This window comes from Lepisma saccharinum, chromosome 2, assembly GCF_977018435.1.
Source record: "Lepisma saccharinum chromosome 2, izLepSacc3.1, whole genome shotgun sequence".
In the NCBI taxonomy this organism is placed as follows: domain Eukaryota; kingdom Metazoa; phylum Arthropoda; class Insecta; order Zygentoma; family Lepismatidae; genus Lepisma; species Lepisma saccharinum.
Window position 1 is genome coordinate 137,651,495 of NC_139230.1, and position 22,005 is coordinate 137,673,499.

The 22,005-nt window shown below is 37.4% G+C and overlaps 1 protein-coding gene across 1 annotated transcript in view; it reads left to right on the forward strand.

The window, feature by feature from the left end:
• The first annotated feature begins 986 nt into the window (after window positions 1–986).
• LOC145984134 (tubulin alpha-8 chain) overlaps window positions 987–22,005 on the forward strand; it is a 123,414-nt gene continuing 102,395 nt past the window's right edge. Inside the window, exon 1 of the mRNA XM_083117575.1 lies at window positions 987–1,091. The gene's annotated coding sequence lies outside the window, so the exon portion shown is untranslated. The remainder of the gene's footprint in view (window positions 1,092–22,005) is intronic.

The following is a 22,005-nucleotide window of genomic DNA, read 5'->3' on the forward strand; positions in this document are numbered from 1 at the left end:
CATTCATAAATAGCCCCACGAACCATTCATATATAGCCCCACGAACCATTCATAAATAGCCCCACGAACCATTGACGGATAGCCCCACGAACCATTTATAAATAGCCCCACGAACCATTTACGGATAGCCCCACGAATCATTCACGGATAGCCCCAAGAACCATTCATAAATAGCCCCACGAACCATTCATAAATAGCCTTAGAGATACTGGGCGAAAGGGGGGGGGGGGTTATAAGCCATCAACCTCACATTGAGCACGCCACTGATCCTGTGCACGTCATGTTGTCGCAAGTTCGTAATCAGAAATAATGAACAGTAACTCACGTTTATTTACGTTCTAGAACTGTTACACAGTTACAAAACCGCGTATTTGGAAACACTGACCGGTTGTTACGTCATGAAACGCTCGCAAATATTTGGTTCACGTAGTAGACGGACATCAAGTGAACAGCTTTCGTGCATCGGAGTGACATTAATGTCGAAAATTACATGATTTACCGGCAAAAAAATTTCAACGAGGTGAAATCAAACTTCCAAGACCTTCCTAAAGTATAAATAAACCCATTTCGGTAAGTACTTTCTCCTGTAAAATTGAAGAAATACGTTTTGGGGATACGAAAAGTTTACCGATTTTCAGCTTCACACAGGCATAAGGCGTGAGTTCCCACGTGTTGTGCCGCCTTGTGCTGAAGTGTTGCAATCTAACAAACAGGATCTTGAACACTGGTATCGACCCGAGTTCAACTTTGAACTTGTTTACGAATTTTGCCACATAATTAGATACATTTCACTAGATGTATTAAACTGTAAGCCCGGCTTACACGGCTTACATGGACGCTCCGCGCCAAACCTAACAACTAAGTATTTATATTTAGCCTAACAATGAAAGCATTCCGCCGTGACGTCAGAACGCAAGGTTGGAATGGCGTTGTGCGAAAATAAAGACCCGTGGAAAGCAGCCTTGAGCGTGTGCCTGCGAGAAACGCCCTCTACGATTCGCCACACTACGTAGATCAGTAGACGAGGCAACCAGTCAACAAGAAATAGCCATCCAGTTTGAGGGTAAGATACAAGAGCTTCAGTTAAAATGGTAAGTACAAGTAGCTTCGTTATAGACGTAATTTAATCTGTAGTGCAACTTCCTCAATTTCATTACTTTGTATCCGTGTGTAAATGTTTTATATTGAATTTTATAGGGCTAAAGTTAGGGCATGTTATTTACAGCAGAGTACCACGTTGTTTTGGACAAGAGCTTTGGCAGGAAGACCAGCAACATTCTAGTACCCTGTTTGTAGAAAGACGATAAAATCCACAAATAAGTTGCAAATTATATAATTTGAACGGAAAGTCTAGATAGAATTGGGATTTCGAAATCCACAAAGCTAATGCAGTAACTCGCATCAATATTCGGACAGAGAGGACATTTCTATTTAAAAACTTTTTACGTACATTTTAAATGACACGTTAAAAACTATAAAAAATATATTTTCAATGTTATGGACAATAATGTCATGTGAAACTATTGAGGATAATTGACCGACTAGACTCCCTCGAGAATAATGTTGAAATATTTTTTGGTAACACTTTACTATACCGGAGACGGATTTCTTCAAATTTACAGGAGAAAGTACTTACGCAAATCATTTTCTGTAGCTTTGTTGGATGTTCGGGAATGTAGTTTTGATCCATTTTAATGCGAATGCATGTGGTTTTCTACGAAAATCTATTTCCGACGCGCTATTGCTGCTGCCGCCATTTGCTTTCTGCACGAGAGCACAATACGCGCTATTGCTGCTGCTACAACATGATGTGCCGAGGATGCGTCGTGATGTTGTTACCGGGTGAGGAAGATGCCGTGGAATTTGTAATTCCGATGTTGTCCGTATATGCTAAATTGAACGAAAGGAGTGCTAATGGAACCTAACCTAACAGGCCTAACCTAACCTAGTAGGCATACCTCGTCCCCGTGATGGTTCGTGGGGCTATCGTATGTAAGAAATAGACATTATTTTCGTCAGAAATCCATTATTTCACCTAAAGAAATTTTCTGCAACGCAGAATAGTAAGTTATCAATGTAAAAAATTGCGAAATAAATCATTGATAGGTGTCTCCGGTATAGTAAAGTAGTACCTCACGAGCATCAGTTGTCGAAAGTCTGTGTGACGTCAGCGACTCAGCTGTGGCTCGTTATCTTTTGGCGTTGCGAGTGTCTTACAGGTGAAGCACTGAAGCTGCTCGCAAGGCCAAAATGTTTGATTGTACCAGCAGTTTTCAAATCTACGAATTGGAGCGTGATGTTTGATGCAGTTCTTTGCCGGTTAGGAGAATTAGGTCTGATGCTTGTCCTTTGCACATCTTGGAATAATATTGTATTTATTTCGTAATAAATGTCACTCGATGCATTACGCAGGGCCGTTAACCCACCGTTAACCTTCTAAGACAGACTTATTTTATTTCACAATAACACACCTAGACAAGCTAAAAACAGAAACACACGACGTAATCTTCATAAACCACGCAAAATATAGCTTTCTCGAGGAGATACAGAGGGTAAAGGGTACGCCCCTGTAACCACGTAGCGTGAAGTGTATATTTTCCATGTATGTAATTTTATTATGATTTTCATGAATGTGATCGATTTTTTTGGCAAGAAATGTGTGGAGCCGCCTCGATGGCGCAGTGGTAACGTCATCACCTTGTAATCAAGGGGTCCCGGGTTCGATTCCCGATTCCCGGTGGAGGCACATAGTGGTTCGGATCCCGCTTTGAAAAACTGTAGGTAGTCCCGATTAGCCTTACTGTGCATAAAGTGATTCAATCAATCAATTTGGCAAGAAATGTGGTGCAATGTATAGGCGGTATTGGTAGTTTACGTGGTAAGGTTAGGAGCGTTGGGATTGAAGGTGATTGTTCGATGGCGATGGTAATTTTATGTTCTTGTAGCTTAGGAGTGTTGGGTTTGACGCCCATAGTTATTTTTCGTTATTCTTCGAATTTTCTCATGTTTTACCTGTAGAACGAAATTCTTTTAAAGATTGTGGTGAACGTGGTCAGCGATACCAGGAATTTGGCGTACTTTTGTCTAGGGCTAAATATATTATATTATATTTAAATATATATATATATCGGACTGACTTGTCTTTCGCATCTTGAAATAAAGAATTTATAAAGAATTTAAAGTTGTAATTAAAAAACAAAAAGGTTGAAATTTTCGAGTGTCTACGGTCTGTCATAGACTGTATAAAATTAATATTTATTGCAAATTTATTGACTCGTCATTGATGGTTTGTGTTTAAGAAGCGGCAGACAACATTCCGTCTACTGGTTTAGTGTCTTGTTGGGCGCTCCGTTCTTTTGTCCGAAGCCTACGGGATGGGCGGCTTTACTCTAAGGTAAAGGGAGTACTTCTTCACTTCACCATAACGTATCTCTGTGACCAAGAAACACAAACCATGCACAATGTTTCAATTCAGCGGGGGTACAGAGGGTCAAAAGTACCACTATTATGAGAAAAACGTAATTTTAAGTCAGAAAATAAAATTCAAAATGTTAGTGTTGATATTTCAGTTACTCAAACATTCGGACATCATGAGCAAAATAAGAGCTAACAATCTGTAAATAGTAACATAACAGGTTAATATTTCGTGTCGTCATACGTATTTGTCTTGATAACTTCCGTCAACAGTTTCTTCATAAAAAAATACAACATTTGTGTTGAAGTTTCACAAAATATTTAATTATTCATGTTACCTTTGTAAGTCAGCTGTTGATTGCTTTTTCTCGTCAGTTTATCCAATTATTGTCATAAGTATTTGAGGTTTAGATTAGGAGAATGAGGCACAGTTTTCAGAGCCTTAAGACAGTTATGCAACGAAAGACTACTTGTGCTTGGTATAATTATCTTGGTGTAATTTGAAACCTATTCTTTCAGCACTCCTGTGCAAGATTTCCTTCGAAGCTCCCAGATAATGTCCCTTGTTCATCACAATTAGTACAAAACTAATTTCTTTCACTCTAGCTATCGCCAAATGACCACATAACAACTCCATCCTAGATGTTTTGTTGCAGACTTTTAGAATATAATTAATAATATGACGTGCACCATATCACCCTCCTAACATCTGATCTTCAAACATTAAACTTAACTCATCTGCGAAAATAAGGGCCTCCACAATGGCGCAGTGGTAGCATCGTCGCCTTGTAATCAAGGGGTCTCGGGTTCGATACCCGGTGGAGGCACATAGTGGTTCGGATCACACTTTAAACTGTAGATCCAGTCCCGATTAACTTTAATGTGCATAAAGTGGACTTAAAACACCAAATCAATTAATAAATCTGCGAAAATAACTCTCCCGCTGCTTTTTGTCCTTTTGCAGATGGTCTTTTAAGAACTGCAGCTTTTAGTTCTTTTTCACAACAATGATGTGGGATTGTTTTGAGATCATTCTCAATGTTAGCATGCATTCCTGAGTTGTAATTGCCATATTTTCGGCTGTACAGAAATCTTAATATCTGCACCAAGTAATTCCTGCTTTTGAGCACTTAGCTTTCTCACCCCCTTGATTTTCACATTACAGCAGCTCGTTCATGTCGTCCGTCTATTTGTTTGGCCGGCCTTTCGGAGATAAGAAAGCTATCCTATTTTCCTTGTTTTATTATGGTACACGCCGTACTCTATACATATTTTACATTTGTGTAATTTACTTGCACCAGAGCCGGCTGAATTTAAATAGGTCCAGGAACATTTTTCCAGGTGAATTTAAACTCTTGTCTAGGAATATTTTTCGGGGTGAATTTAAATTCGGTCGAGGAACAATTTTACCGGCTCAATTTAATGTCTGTCCAGGAACATTTTCCCCGGTTGAATTTAAGTTCGGTCCAGGAACTTTTCCCGGTTGAATTTAAGTTCGGTCCAGGAACTTTTCCCGGTTGAATCTAAGTTCGGTCCAGGATCTTTTCCCGGTTGAATTTAAGTTCGGTCCATTAACCTTTCCCGGTTGAATTTAAGTTCGGTCCACGAACTTTTTCCCGGCTGATTATTTAAGTTCGGTCCACGAACTTTTTCCCGGCTGATTATTTAAGTTCGGTCCAGGAACATTTTCCCGGCTGATTACACTGGTCAAGAATGAAAATGCTTCGGAGATAAAAGTAACCAATTCTTACTAATTTGAGGGTGCTGATAACGAATATGATATTAGTTTTGGAAGATTGGTTCGAGTTTCGAAGAAATACATTATTGCCGGATGTGCTCCGGTGCGCAAAATGAGAGTTCGTGACAACAGCCGCTGTCTCCGTGTTTCAATTGCTTTATCACTATCCTTATCTCTAGCACTTGAGCGATCAACGCTGACCGAGAATCATCAACCGCATCACGCTTCAGTTTGTATTGAAGATTTTGCCAGGGGAAACGTGTTGTTACGTGTTCCAATTTGAACTCCCGGACATGGTCGTGACGAAATTTTGTGTATGTTTGTGGTGTATTTTCTTTTATTGTTGTCGTGTAACTGTGTTGTTGTTGTGGGATATTGGATGAGTGTGTTGTTATTTATTTTTATCGTTATATGACTCTACTGACCAGAAACATGTCCCGTAAATGTGTTAACAGTGCAGACAATTTTTGTTATGGTTGCGGCGAAATAACATTTGTCGATCAAAAAAGAAATTACACACCAATCATAAAGAAAGCCTACCACTTGTACTTTGGTTGTAAAGTGGGAGATATGGACAAGAAGTGGGCACCACACATTTGTTGTAATACGTGTTCGACAAACTTGCGGGACTGGCTACATGGAAAAATACCATGCATCCCGTTTTCAGTTCCAATGATATGGAGAGAACCGACAGATCATACTTCAAACTGCTATGTTTTCATGGTTCCTCCAATTAAAGGCCTATCCAAAAAGAAAAAGTGAACTATTACTTATCCCAATATTCCTTCAGCTATTCGTCCTATGCCACATTCGGAAGAACTACCTGTTCCACAACCTCCCGCATCATACTCCAGTGATTCATCCGAAGAAGAGCAAGAGGCAGCCAAACTCGATGCAGGAATGCCAAATCCTGTTGCAGATTCCTCGTCATCCATCGATCCTGAATTCACAGCCAACATGCCATCATCCAATCGCCATCTGATCACTCAACATGAATTAAATGACCTTGTGAGGGACCTGGGGTTGTCAAAAAGTGGCCCAGAACTACTGGCATTCAGACTCAAGCAGTGGGGAGCTCTTGCTGAAGATGTTAAAGTATTCGTGTTTTGGACACGTCAGAAATCCCTGAAAGAGTATTTTTCAGTGGAAGGTGACATAGGGTGTTGTAAAAATGTGACTGGTCTTATGAGTAAACTTAACATAGAACATAATCCCAATGAATGGCGGCTGTTCATAGACGCATCAAAACTAAGTCTGAAAGCTGTGTTAGTGAACAATGGAAATGTGTTGCCATCAATCCCAATCGGTTATGCAGTGCACTTGAAGGAGACACATGCCAACATGGAAAAACTGCTGAAAGCCATAAATTATAACTAACACAATTGGAATATTTGTGGCGATTTCAAAGTTCTAGCCATACTTCTTGCTCTACAGCTCGGTACACAAAATACTGCTATTCTTTTTTATGTGAGTGGGATAGCCGTGATAGACTTCCCACTACTTAAGAAAAGACTGGCCACTCTGTAAATCTTTGGAGCCAGGAACAAAGAACCTTCAACATGTTGCTTTGATAGCTCCCAGCAGGGTTTTACTTCCTTCTTTACATATCAAACTAGGTTTAATCACGAACTTCGTTAAAGGTATGAACCAAGCCAGTGATGCATTCAAGTATATTCTGCGTAAATTTCCACGAATTAGTGAAACTAAAATCAGGGAGGGAATATTTATTGGCCCTGAGACTCGAGAACTCCTCAGTGATCCTGAATTTGACACACTGTTAGAAGATATGGAGAAGATTGCATTGAACTCTTTCCGACACGTGATGACAATTTTTTTTAGGAAACGTGCGGACTCAGAGTTATAAGGAACTAGTAGAGCACCTAATATCTTCCTACCAAGCAATGGGGTGTCATATGTCACTAAAAATACATATGTTACACACCCGCATAAATTTCTTCCCATGAAATTGTGGAGCAGTCAGCTATGAACATGGATAACATTTCCACCAAGTTATATCTACAATGGAGAAACGATATCAGGGCCACTGGAGCAAGTCTGTGCTTGCGGATTATTGTTGGACAATCGCCAGAGATGTTCCAGAACCACAATACAAGCGACAGGCAAGGAGGCACCGTTTGTAATATCCATGTAAGTAATGTTTTTATAACTTCCATTTTGTACACATGTTAATTTCCTATTAACACCACATAACACATATTTATTTCGATTACACTTAAACTCGAACCAATTTAGCATTTTTATTATTATTTTCGTATTCAGCACCCTCAATTCCATAAGGAAATGTACTTTTCATTTCCGAAGCATGAAAAAAGTTAAAATTTCTTGTCCAGTGTTATTTAAGTTCGGTCCAGGAATATTTTTTCGGCTGATTTTTTAATTCGTCCCAGGAACATTTTTTCGGCTGATTTTTTAATTCGGCCCAGGAACATTTTTTTCGGCTGAAATTCCAAAAACATTTTTTCGGCTGAATTTAAATTTGGCCCAGGAACATTATTTCGGCTGAATTTCCAGGAACATTTTTTCGGCTGAATTTAAATTTGGCCCAGGAACCTCTTTTTCGGGATGAATTTAAATGCCGTCCAGGAACTTTTATTCCGGATAAGTTTAAATAGGGTCAAAGTTCCGAATTGAAATGAAACAATACGCAACTTGAACCGAATTTAAGTTTTGTGAGAAAAAAAAGATTCCGGTCCTGTTACTGAATCCAATAGAACGCATTAGAATGTATTGGTTCTTAAATATTTAACAATACCAGGGTTGGATAAAGGTCCAAGTATTGTGAATAAATTCAATTCCCGTTCGGAAGAGAAAATCAGCAAGCGTAAATGGATTCTAGCCGTAAAGAACCTTTTTATGTTTGTATTTCAATTCGGTCCAGTAACCTTTTTTCTGGATGAATTTAAATACGGTCCAGGAACCTTTTTATGGATGAATTTAAGTTCGTCTCGGGAACCTTTTTCCTGTATGATAAATTCAACCCAAGAACCATTTTTCGGGATTAATTTATATTCCATCCAGGTACCTTTTTTCGGGATGAATTTATATTCGATCCAGGTACCTTTTTTCGGGGTGAATTTATATTCGATCCAGGTACCTTTTTTCGGGGTGAATTTATATTCGATCAAGGTACCTTTTTTTCGGATGAATTTATATTCGATCAAGGTAACTTTTTTCCGGATGAATTTATATTCGATCCAGGTACCTTTTTTCCGGATGAATTTATATTCGATCCAGGTACCTTTTTTTCGGGATGAATTTATATTCGATCCAGGTACCTTTTTTCCGGATGAATTTATATTCGATCCAGGTACCTTTTTTCCGGATGAATTTATATTCGATCCAGGTACCTTTTTTCGGGATGAATTTATATTCGATCCAGGTACCTTTTTTCGGGGTGAATTTATATTCGATCCAGGTACCTTTTTTCGGGGTGAATTTATATTCGATCCAGGTACCTTTTTTCGGGGTGAATTTATATTCGATCAAGGTACCTTTTTTTCGGATGAATTTATATTCGATCAAGGTACCTTTTTTCCGGATGAATTTATATTCGATCCAGGTACCTTTTTTTCGGGATGAATTTATATTCGATCCAGGTACCTTTTTTCGGGGTGAATTTATATTCGATCCAGGTACCTTTTTTCGGGATGAATTTATATTCGATCCAGGTACCTTTTTTCCGGATGAATTTATATTCGATCCAGGTACCTTTTTTCCGGATGAATTTATATTCGATCCAGGTACCTTTTTTCCGGATGAATTTATATTCGATCCAGGTACCTTTTTTCGGGATGAATTTATATTCGATCCAGGTACCTTTTTTCGGGATGAATTTATATTCGATCCAGGTACCTTTTTTCGGGATGAATTTATATTCGATCAAGGTACCTTTTTTCGGGATGAATTTATATTCGATCAAGGTACCTTTTTTCGGGATGAATTTATATTCGATCCAGGTAGCTTTTTTCGGGATGAATTTATATTCGATCCAGGTATCTTTTTTCGGGATTAATTTATATTCGATCCAGGTACCTTCTTTCGGGATGAATTTATATTCGATCCAGGTACCTTTCTTCGGGATGAATTTATATTCGATCCAGGTACCTTTTTTCCGGATGAATTTAAATTCGATCCAGGTACCTTTTTTCCGGATGAATTTAAATTCGATCCAGGTACCTTTTTCCCGGATGAATTTAAATTCTGTCCAGGAACCTTTTCTCAGTCTGAATTTAAATTCTGTCCAAGAACCTTTTTTCAGTCTGAATTTAAATTCTGTCCAGGAACCTTTTTTCAGTCTGAATTTAAATTCTGTCCAGGAACCTTTTTTCAGTCTGAATTTAAATTCTGTCCAGGAACCTTTTCTCAGTCTGAATTCAAATTCTGTCCAGGAACCTTTTTTCAGTCCGAATTCAAATTCTGTCCAGGAACCTTTTCTCAGTCCGAATTCAAATTCTGTCCAGGAACCTTTTCTCAGTCTGAATTCAAATTCTGTCCAGGAACCTTTTTTCAGTCTGAATTTAAATTCTGTCCAGGAACCTTTTTTCAGTCTGAATTTAAATTCTGTCCAGGAACCTTTTCTCAGTCTGAATTCAAATTCTGTCCAGGAACCTTTTTTCAGTCTGAATTTAAATTCTGTGCAGGAACCTTTTCTCAGTCTGAAGTTAAATTCTGTGCAGGAACCTTTTCTCAGTCTGAATTCGAATTCTGTCCAGGAACCTTTTTTCAGTCTGAATTTAAATTCTGTCCAGGAACCTTTTTTCAGTCTGAATTTAAATTCTGTCCAGGAACCTTTTCTCAGTCTGAATTCAAATTCTGTCCAGGAACCTTTTCTCAGTCCGAATTCAAATTCGATCAAGGTACCTTTTTTCGGGGTGAATTTATATTCGATCCAGGTACCTTTTTTCGGGGTGAATTTATATTCGATCAAGGTACCTTTTTTTCGGCTGAATTTATATTCGATCAAGGTACCTTTTTTCCGGATGAATTTATATTCGATCCAGGTACCTTTTTTCCGGATGAATTTATATTCGATCCAGGTACCTTTTTTTCGGGATGAATTTATATTCGATCCAGGTACCTTTTTTCCGGATGAATTTATATTCGATCCAGGTACCTTTTTTCGGGATGAATTTATATTCGATCCAGGTACCTTTTTTCGGGATGAATTTATATTCGATCCAGGTACCTTTTTTCGGGGTGAATTTATATTCGATCCAGGTACCTTTTTTCGGGGTGAATTTATATTCGATCAAGGTACCTTTTTTTCGGGGTGAATTTATATTCGATCGAGGTACCTTTTTTTCGGATGAATTTATATTCGATCAAGGTACATTTTTTCCGGATGAATTTATATTCGATCCAGGTACCTTTTTTCCGGATGAATTTATATTCGATCCAGGTACCTTTTTTTCGGGATGAATTTATATTCGATCCAGGTACCTTTTTTCGGGGTGAATTTATATTCGATCCAGGTACCTTTTTTCGGGATGAATTTATATTCGATCCAGGTACCTTTTTTCGGGATGAATTTATATTCGATCCAGGTACCTTTCTTCGGGATGAATTTATATTCGATCCAGGTACCTTTTTTCCGGATGAATTTATATTCGATCCAGGTACCTTTTTTCGGGATGAATTTATATTCGATCCAGGTACCTTTTTTCGGGATGAATTTATATTCGATCCAGGTACCTTTTTTCGGGATGAATTTATATTCGATCAAGGTACCTTTTTTCGGGATGAATTTATATTCGATCCAGGTATCTTTTTTCGGGATTAATTTATATTCGATCCAGGTACCTTCTTTCGGGATGAATTTATATTCGATCCAGGTACCTTTCTTCGGGATGAATTTATATTCGATCCAGGTACCTTTTTTCGGGATGAATTTATATTCGATCCAGGTACCTTTTTTCCGGATGAATTTAAATTCGATCCAGGTACCTTTTTTCCGGATGAATTTAAATTCGATCCAGGTACCTTTTTTCCGGATGAATTTAAATTCGATCCAGGTACCTTTTTTCCGGATGAATTTAAATTCGATCCAGGTACCTTTTTTCCGGATGAATTTAAATTCTGTCCAGGAACCTTTTCTCAGTCTGAATTTAAATTCTGTCCAAGAACCTTTTTTCAGTCTGAATTTAAATTCTGTCCAGGAACCTTTTTTCAGTCTGAATTTAAATTCTGTCCAGGAACCTTTTTTCAGTCTGAATTTAAATTCTGTCCAGGAACCTTTTCTCAGTCTGAATTCAAATTCTGTCCAGGAACCTTTTTTCAGTCCGAATTCAAATTCTGTCCAGGAACCTTTTTTCAGTCCGAATTCAAATTCTGTCCAGGAACCTTTTTTCAGTCTGAATTCAAATTCTGTCCAGGAACCTTTTCTCAGTCCGAATTCAAATTCTGTCCAGGAACCTTTTCTCAGTCTGAATTCAAATTCTGTCCAGGAACCTTTTTTCAGTCTGAATTTAAATTCTGTCCAGGAACCTTTTTTCAGTCTGAATTTAAATTCTGTCCAGGAACCTTTTCTCAGTCTGAATTCAAATTCTGTCCAGGAACCTTTTTTCAGTCAGAATTTAAATTCTGTGCAGGAACCTTTTCTCAGTCTGAAGTTAAATTCTGTGCAGGAACCTTTTCTCAGTCTGAATTCGAATTCTGTCCAGGAACCTTTTTTCAGTCTGAATTTAAATTCTGTCCAGGAACCTTTTTTCAGTCTGAATTTAAATTCTGTCCAGGAACCTTTTCTCAGTCTGAATTCAAATTCTGTCCAGGAACCTTTTCTCAGTCTGAATTCAAATTCTGTCCAGGAACCTTTTTTCAGTGTGAATTCAAATTCTGTCCAGGAACCTTTTTTCAGTCTGAATTCAAATTCTGTCCAGGAACCTTTTCTCAGTCTGAATTCAAATTCTGTCCAGGAACCTTTTCTCAGTCTGAATTCGAATTCTGTCCAGGAACCTTTTCTCAGTCTGAATTCGAATTCTGTCCAGGAACCTTTTCTCAGTCTGAATTCGAATTCTGTCCAGGAACCTTTTCTCAGTCTGAATTCAAATTCTGTCCAGGAACCTTTTCTCAGTCTGAATTCAAATTCTGTCCAGGAACCTTTTCTCAGTCTGAATTCAAATTCTGTCCAGGAACCTTTTCTCAGTCTGAATTCAAATTCTGTCCAGGAACCTTTTCTCAGTCTGAATTCAAATTCTGTCCAGGAACCTTTTCTCAGTCTGAATTCAAATTCTGTCCAGGAACCTTTTCTCAGTCTGAATTCAAATTCTGTCCAGGAACCTTTTCTCAGTCTGAATTCAAATTCTGTCCAGGAACCTTTTCTCAGTCTGAATTCAAATTCTGTCCAGGAACCTTTTCTCACTCTGAATTCAAATTCTGTCCAGGAACCTTTTCTCACTCTGAATTCAAATTCTGTCCAGGAACCTTTTCTCACTCTGAATTCAAATTCTGTCCACTAACCTTTTCTCAGTCTGAATTTAAATTCTGTGCAGGAACCTTTTCTCAGTCTGAATTTAAATTCTGTGCAGGAACCTTTTCTCAGTCTGAATTTAAATTCTGTCCAGGAACCTTTTCTCAGTCTGAATTTAAATTCTGTCCAGGAACCTTTTCTCAGTCTGAATTTAAATTCTGTCCAGGAACCTTTTCTCAGTCTGAATTTAAATTCTGTCCAGGAACCTTTTTTCAGTCTGAATTTAAATTCGGTCCAGGAACCTTTTTTCAGTCTGAATTTAAATACGGTCCAGGAACCTTATTTTCTGGATCAATTTTAATACGGTCCAGGAATCATTTTGAATCCTCAGCGTCACGATTAGTCACAAAAGCAAAAAGCGAAGTCTTGTGTTTGTTATAATTTCTACTTTTCATGCAATCACCTACACTATGGTACTATGTTTAGTGAATTTTGTCGTCTTCCTGTTTGCTCTGTTAAAGTTAGTAATCAATAAAAATATACTTACATAGAAAAATCCTGATATAGTTGGATTCTCAAAAATGTATATAATCGGCGTTCTTGCTACATTTAGCACTTGGTATAGTATAAATCGAAGTCTAGTTAGTGTTGGGCTTTAAGTGCTTTCTGGCACATGTAGTTACTTGAAATAGCAAATATTGGTTCTGTAAATGGTAATCTTATAGAAAAGCACTCAAAAATCAACTTCGTTTCCTCGTAGTACTCCTGCAAGTGCTTCTTGCAGGGTCATAATGCTCTGGCGTGTGGTCCTACAATCCTCTGTAAGATTCGTGTGATTAATCAATAAACATGCTAAGTGTCCCCTTTACAGCCTAAGCATTAAGCTTCAATCAGTGGAATTTCGTCCTCGGGGACATAGTGTGATTGTAGTAAAAGAAAATAAGCCTCGTATAATATAACAGATACAAATAACCCGTGGTATTAAATCTAACACTCAAGAAAGTCAGTAGTTCTTGAAAAGTACAGTGAAAAGGACTATAAGGCTAAATAGCATGGTAAGAAAAGTTTGTCAACTAAATCTTGAGACTCATATAGTCGTCTGCTAGCATCGTCTTGCCCTGTGATTTGTCATTATATTGTTAAATTGTTATATTTAAGAGAGAAGAAAGGAAAAAAGGGTAATTCCATGCCAAATCAACAAAGTCCACAACCCGACCATCTCAGAATTTTCTGAAACTCTACTATTTCGTAGTCTTCATGAAGATATGAAATCCTGAGAAATTGTTGCTTCCTGTGTGGCGTAGTTATGGAGTTTTGGGGGCTTGAAAATACAAAAAACTGTCGATTTTTAGTCTGCGCCCGAGATTTTCATGGAGAATTGCTCTTACCCTAATTGACGTAGAGAGCTGGTTGTAGTCTTGTTTGAAAGGACATGAAATAAGCTTTCCAATGGTGTATCATATCACTATATTTAGAATAAAATCTTTTCAAGGTCATCCACTTTGACTTTGGACCTTGAACGTTTGAAGATGCATATCTGGGATTTCCTTGGAACTGAAATATGTTGTTAACACAAAGTTACACCATAACATAACTGAATTTGAAGTTGGGACGATTATGGGATAATTAAAGAAAAACAATTTAATTAGTAAGTGTATTTTTTTCAGCCGGTCATTTCTAGTGGTAGTTTGCAACACTGTTATTATTTACATTTAAGAATAATATGATTATCTACAGTAGTGAAAAATGGACAAGAATATTTATTTCCTGATAAATAACTTACAGGTTGTTCTTCAGTATTCATTCATTCAGTCCTTGCATGGCAAGCTGGCTTTCGTCCGTTGTTAACGTGTACCCTTTTCTTGTAGCAGTGGAAGGGTCCACTTTTGTTAGAACATTGCATGTTGGGACCCAACAAATGTCCACTTGGACCAAATGGGGACATAAAAATTATCCTGATGGTCCATGAGGTTTTAGAAAGTTAATTTGTAAATCACCGGTGTCTTCAGACACTTTCTGAACACACACTAGCCACCAGTTGTTATTATATTCACAAGTAAAATATCCAGTAATATCTGTAAATTCTAAGGCATTTGAACATACACTCTAAAACAAAATAGCATCACTGTATTCTTATTACGGATGTTGACAATTTTGAGTTTCGGATGCATGCATCTTTCCTGCACAACTTGAAATCAATTGATTGAAGCATTAGTCTGGTATCACTGCGTAGTGTGGTGTTATTCTTTTGTTGATTTAGTGTTTGGAGTGTCTGCTGGAGGGTGTTGCAATCAGTTACTGCTGCAAGGCTTTGTAATCAATTGTCAGGAATCTGTAAAACTATTGTTAGTAATGCAACTTGTGACGTGTTTTATGTTGCAAACTAAATGTCCATTATTGACAGTTTGGATACGTTATCATATTTGTGAAGTGTTCTGGTGGTGTGTAGTGTATTTGAGCATGTTTTCTCGAAAAAAAATGGGCAGAAAGTGTGACATTTCACGACGTAAGCAAGGAATGGTTCTTGCTTTGCATATGGATGGTCATTCTCAGAGAAATTCGTCGACAACTTCAAATGCATCAATCCACAGTTCGCCGCTGCCTGCAAAAGCAACAAGAACATGGAAAATCATCACTGAGAAGTGACTGTGGCAGAAAGAAAAAGACATCACTTCGACTGGATCGTATGATAAAGGACATGGCACTGAAGAACAGAGGAATGAGTTCACGCCAAATTGCACATACACTTCAAAATGGGGTGGGAGTTAATCTTACTCATGCTACTGTAGTATCCCGACTAAAGAAACGGGGTGTTTCTAAACACGTCCTACGTAAAAACCCCAGACTAACTGACGCACATGCAAAAGCTAGACGTGAGTGTGTCACACGTTATGGCGCATGGAATGATACAGATTGGGAACATGTGATATTTTCTGATGAAAAACTATTTAAATTGCTGGGGAGTGACAGCTCAGTTAAACTGTGGATGCGGAAGGGAGAAGAACTTGCAAAATCTTGTATTTTAGAAAGTCAAAAATTTTGTGGCAGTGTTATGATTTGGGCATGTTTCTCTCCAAAAGGGATTGGCAGGATGCATATTTGCACAGGGACCGTTAATGCTGATCAATATCTGGAAATCCTGAATGGGAAAGTTTTACAAACTGCAGATCATTTTTCTGGACAGAATTTGGACTACTTTATTTTTCAAGACAATAATGCAACCTGTCACCGTGCTCAGGTGGTGAATAACTGGTTTCATGATATGAATATTGAAAGACTTTGGTGACCGCCCAACTCTGCAGACATGAATCCTATAGAAAACCTGTGGGCTATGATGTGCAAAAAACTTGGTAATCAGACATACAGGTCAAAAGAGGAACTTATAGCAGCAATTGTACATGTTTGGAATGAAATTGAGGTTGAATATTGTCAAAATCTCATTCATAGCATGCCTCGAAGGTTGGAAGCACTTACGAAGGCCAGGGATGGCCACACTAAGTACTAGTCAATGTATTTACTTACTATCATTACAAATTGACATATCATGATGCATTTAAAACCTTTGTTCAATCTTTTTACTTGTAAAAATTGTCTTTGTGCGAAAACGTTCCACAAGCTATATTTGCAATAATTTTGTTATTAGTTCTGTAAAGTGCATTATGTACGTAACTATGACTTAAATAATAAAAATATATTGTACAGATATAGTGTTTTATATAATTGCTAGGCAAACAAATCGACAAGTCGAATTAAATCAATAAAACAACTGAAAATTCACGAGCGAAATGCTGATGACCAAAAATAATGAAGTGATGCTAATTTTTTTTAGAGTGTATAATGAAACTATGTTCTGTAAATTCATCACATGCAGAATAACGTTTGATATGTATGACATCTTTTGTAAAAGGAAGTACTGCATGAACCTTTTGGATTCCTGGAATGGAAATCGGCCACACAACATAGAAAAATCATCCTCATGGTAAGCAACATTGATGAAATTTTTGCTATTTTTGTAGTGTGCTGCAGCTCCATCAGAAAAGTAAAATATCTTTGCCCAGTTGTCAGAACCAAATTTATCCTTCAAAAATGTAATAAGTACTTTCTGGAGTAAGTGAACTAATGCTGTATCATGCTATCTGCTATAGTAACCAAATTTTCAGTTATGACTATCAAAGAATTGGGATTTCTATAATAATAATAAGTGAAAATAAAAAATAGTGAATGGGTGTATTGTTGCTTGACCATTATTCCAGTGAAAACCTTGTGAGGCATCTTGTAACACAGGAGTAATTTTCTACAGAATCACAAAGTACAATGTAGTGCCTATCAAGAACTGTTTCTTTTAAATGCTTGAGAAATTAAGCTTGTTGGCATGAAATAATTTCCGATCAGGTGCGCATTTTTTCAACTAGAATTTCTTTGAATTCTGCAGGCTTCATTGATGTTTCAAGTGTTGATCTGTCTGTGGATATCCACTGTTTGTTCCTGCTTTGGTGTTAATTTCCAGGTGATACTTATTAATTTCAAAATATGGACTGTCAAGGTTTCCACGGATCTCAATATCTTCAAGCCTTTCTAATCTGGATGCCATGGTGCTGGTGATCAAGGTATCTTATTATTTTTTTTAAAAAAAAAAAGTCCTCTCAAATTAAAACTGTCACACTAAACATACTATCTATTCAACATTCTACCACACTTGTTTCAAACAAGACTCCTGCACACATTTTTCACTTTCTAGTTGCAGAAGTATTGCACATTAGCAAGTCTGCAAAACAATAGTGCAGTGTTTCAAACTCCCACTAGAAATGACCGGCTGAAAAAATACACTGCTACTAATTAAATTGTTTCTCTTTAATTATACCTTAATCGTCCCAACTTAAATTTCGGTTATGTTATAGTGTAACCTTGTGTTAACAATATATTTCAGTTCCAAGGAAATGCCAGATATGCATAATCAAAAGTTCAAGGTCCAAAGTCAAAGTGGATGACCTTGAAAAGATTTTATTCTAAATATAGTGATATGATACACCATTGGAAAGCTTATTTCATGTCCTTTCAAACAAGACTACAACCAGCTCTCTACGTCAATTAGGGTAAGAGCAATTTTCCATGAAAATCTCGGGTGCAGACTAAAAATCGACAATTTTTTGTATTTTCAAGCCCCAAAACTCCATAACTACGCCACACATGAAGCTATAATTTCTCAGTATTTCATATCTTCATGAAGACTACCAAATAGTAGTTTCAGAAAAATTGGAGTTGGTCGGGTCAGAAATGACACTTTTTTTTATTTATATTTGGCATGGAATGACCCAAATATTAATAAACGTCCAGTTATAGATCCCTTGGTAAAGAGATTTCAGCCCTCATAGACGCATAATAATTTCAGTTACCGTAAACGTTTGGCCTCATGTAAGTGCAAAGAGTACAAATTTTAAAAATTTCGTATAGTTTATCTAGTAGGTAAGCAATGGCTAAAAATACAGTAACAGCGTAACATACTTAAAAAATAAGGAAGCAGTGATATTCTAGTGGCACATCAGGAGTCTGAAATATAGTTTAAATACTGTGACATAAGGATGTGTGTTATCTGAGATCGAAATTTTCAAGCTTTCTCTCATGCATAAAATGGCTCTAGGATTCACTAAGCCTCAATAATATGGAAACATGGGGGAGTAAAAGGCAGTTGGAGCGAGGTGCTGATTGCATCATCTCAAAACATGCAAGAACAAGAATATATGGAACCCTACTCATATATTTAGGAAACTTTACCAACCCTTACAGTAAGAATATACCGATGAAACTCTAAAATAAACTTTCGTACGTACCAGGAGTAACCTGACTTAAATAAATATAGAAATACAAAAAATAGCATAGTGGAAGTCAATAAACGCTAACAACAACAACACATTCAACATCATCAAAAACAACAATAATAATAATAGTAATAATAAAGTGTGTGGCTAAAGTTTTAGTTAAAATACTTCTTTCTTAGTGATTAGAGAAATTATTTAAATAAAAATCAAAACTCAAAGTTAAAAATTAGTACATATAAGATACAAAACACAATAAATAAAAAAATGGATACAAAACGCAATAAATAGAAAAATTAATAAAAGAAGTACAAAAAAACTCTGAGTCTAAACTGCAATAAAAAAAATAGCCTGAATAGATGAAATTGTGTTATTAGAGTAAAAAAATAAGCCTAAACTTGTAAATAATAAGTTAAAAGTTGAAAAAATCTCTTTGTAAGTGCGAAATGTAGAATCTCCTGCTTAAATATCTTAAATTCTGTTATTTGAGTACAAAATGGAAATAATCTTTTAAAATAAGTTAAATGTTAAAAAATGTCTTTGCGAGTCCAAAATTTAATAAAAACTGTTGCCTGAATAGTATAAATAGTGCTTTTTGGTAAGAATATTAACATAAAGTTGTAAAATAAGAAGTTAAAAAATGAAAAATCTGAGTTATTAAAATGTCTTGCTTCAATAGTATAAATAGTGTTATTTGAGTTAAAATAAGCCTAAACTTCATCTAGAGTTGAAGAAACACACTTTGTGTGTTTAAATTGCAATACAAACTAGGGTTTCGGAGCGGAGCGGATCAACGCTCCGGCTGTTGCCGACGCTCCGGAGCGAGGAGCGAGATTTGAAGAAATGGTTCGTTCCGCTCCGGAGCGGAGCGATGTCTTAGCCCGCTCCGCTCCGGAGCGGAGCAGCGGGAATCGAAAAATTTCTCGCTCCGCTCCGGAGCGAGGAGCGAAATTTTTGGAAATGGTTCACTCCGCTCCGGAGCGGAGCGCTACCTTGACACGCTCCGCTCCGGATCGGAGCACAGGAAGTTGGAAAGTTTCTCGCTCCGCTCCGGAGCGAGGAGCGAAATTTTATTGAACGGTTCACTCCGCTCGGGAGCGGAGCGATACCTTGTGACGCTCCGCTCCGGAGCGAGGAGCGATATTCAAAGAACTTGCCCACTCCGCTCCAGAGCGACTCCGGAGCGCTCCGAGGTTGGATAATACGAGTGTATACAGAAAACTAACGATCAAAGGTTCCGAGTACATTAGTATTTGTGTTTGTGGAATTTGTACGGCATTTGAAAATCGCCCGTTATTGTTGTTATAAAACTGATTGTTACTAAACGCCACGGAAACAGTCCAGACAAGATTACGTCACTCACCTACAGTGTTGCCAATAAGCAAGGAATAATCCTTACACAATACACCAGGGAAGGCACAATGAACCGCGCGCATACGTACAACGCGCAATGTGTCAACTGTGAAGCGTAGAAGAAGTGTGGCAAACCTGGAGGGCCAGTGGTGTGGAGAAGGCAAGGGGAAGCTTCGATCTTCACTGGACTGTTTTCGTGAAGAGAGCGATATTATTATTATTATTATTACATTTTCATTATCACTTTTACTACTGTACTACTACTTCTGGGGATAATATATTTCAATTGCAGGTGTGCCACATGTGGTTTTATAAGTTGAGAGAATGGAACCACTCATTCATTTCCTGGCACCAGGGATTGCGACTGAAACTCATTTCGGTTCAACTTCTGGTTCGGGCTAAGCACTTCGGCATATCGGCCCGACGTTACAGTCCACGGCGCGGGAGAAGTGAGTTATTCCGGAATATTGGTTCGAGTAACACTGGCGAAACTACCGCAGGGAATCCATTCTACTTTCTAAAGGCCAGGAGCACGCAGAGGAAAGGCGAAGCAACTTGTAAGGAGGAAAATAAAAGGCAGACAGGTGTTCATGCAAAACACTCGCTGGTGCACGATTGCCATATCTAACTTTCCTTTACGCTGGTTATGTATGATACTTTGAATGTAGTGAAAGGGAAAAGTTTAAAGTAATTGGAAATTCAGGTTGCTAATTTGAACTTTTCGATTTTTGAATGTATGAAGTTGAAAATCGGAAACATGCTTATTAATGTTACTGTAAACACGGCCAATTAGGACACGTTTTAATTTGAAAAACAGAGTTTTCATATCTAACTTTTTAAAAATCCTGACACTAGAAAGTTGAAAACCGGCTTAACCAAAAATGTAAGTTGCCACATTTGGTTTATTTTTATGAAGGTATAAAGTCGAAAATCGGAATGCTGTTTGTATACAGCCGAACAGGGGAATTTAAATAGTATGAAATACAGGGTTGTCATATCGATTCTTTTTCCCAATTTTAAAGGCAGGAAGTTAAAATAGGTATTTAATGTTTACATACGTATACTACTGCAAAAATTACAAAATATCTGGTTGCCATATCTAACATTTCAAGTTTGTGAGCAGTAACCTGGAAATAGGCATGGTGGTTATAAGAAAATTGAATTTTTTTTTAGAAAAACGACGAATGAAATGTTGCTATATTTAACTTTCTGAGTCTAGAAAACCAGAAAACGTATACGTATAAACTTGATATTTTTTTGTATTAAGTACGTTGTACACAGCAAACTGAAAGCAAGTTTTCAGTAGTGAACAATCTGTAGTCAGCAGATACATTCATTTTGGAAAACAGGGCTGCGAGCAATACGTGGCTTCCTCACTGATGGCATTTGATTTGATTTTTGTTACTTATCTTTGAATTTTGGCTAATCGCAACGATTATAATGAGTGAATTGATAAATGTGTACTGAAATTTTTTTTTAAAAAAAAAGTAGCGCGCTGTACCCCGATGACATAGTGGTAACAACGTCGCCTTGTAATGAAGGGGCACTGGGATCGATACCCGGTGGAGGGACATAGTGGCTCGAATCCCACTTTAGGTAGGATTTAAACTGTAGTTCTATTGTCGATAGCGTATTGTTGAGTCTTAAATCCACCAAAAGTCCATAACAAAAGGCATTGTTTCAACGTATGTTGAATGTATAATTGCAATGTATATTGTGATAAAGCAAATATACATTTGTAATTCTGTTTAACAATAAGAGACTTCACTTTCCTTTACGTCTATTCACAAGAGCATAAAAATACAAATTGGAAATTAATTTCCAAATGAACAACCTCTTATTCATATCTTTTACGTACGTACGTGTGTGTGTGTGTGTTTTTTCTGAAAATCTGGCAAAGTCCTAATAATGTATTCACTTCATAAGTGTCCATTACATAACAGAAAGCATCATTGGGTATTCAATATCAGACGAATAACGAATTCCAAGGGAATATTTCTGCGAGTTCGTGGATGCGAGTTCAGCTCTCAACGACAAATGGTGTTGGTTTGACCCGCGTTAATGTCATTGGTGTTTCCTTTGTGTTTGTTTCTCTATCACAGTATATTTATTTTCCATAGTTTCGGTGTCCTATTTTTTTGCCGACTTATCTAGAATTTGTTTAAAATTACGGATCATGAGAAATATACGATTAAAGGCAAGGCAAAGGTAATAGTCCGGAAAAGACAAATTGAAACTTATACTTAGTTGAAAGGACAATT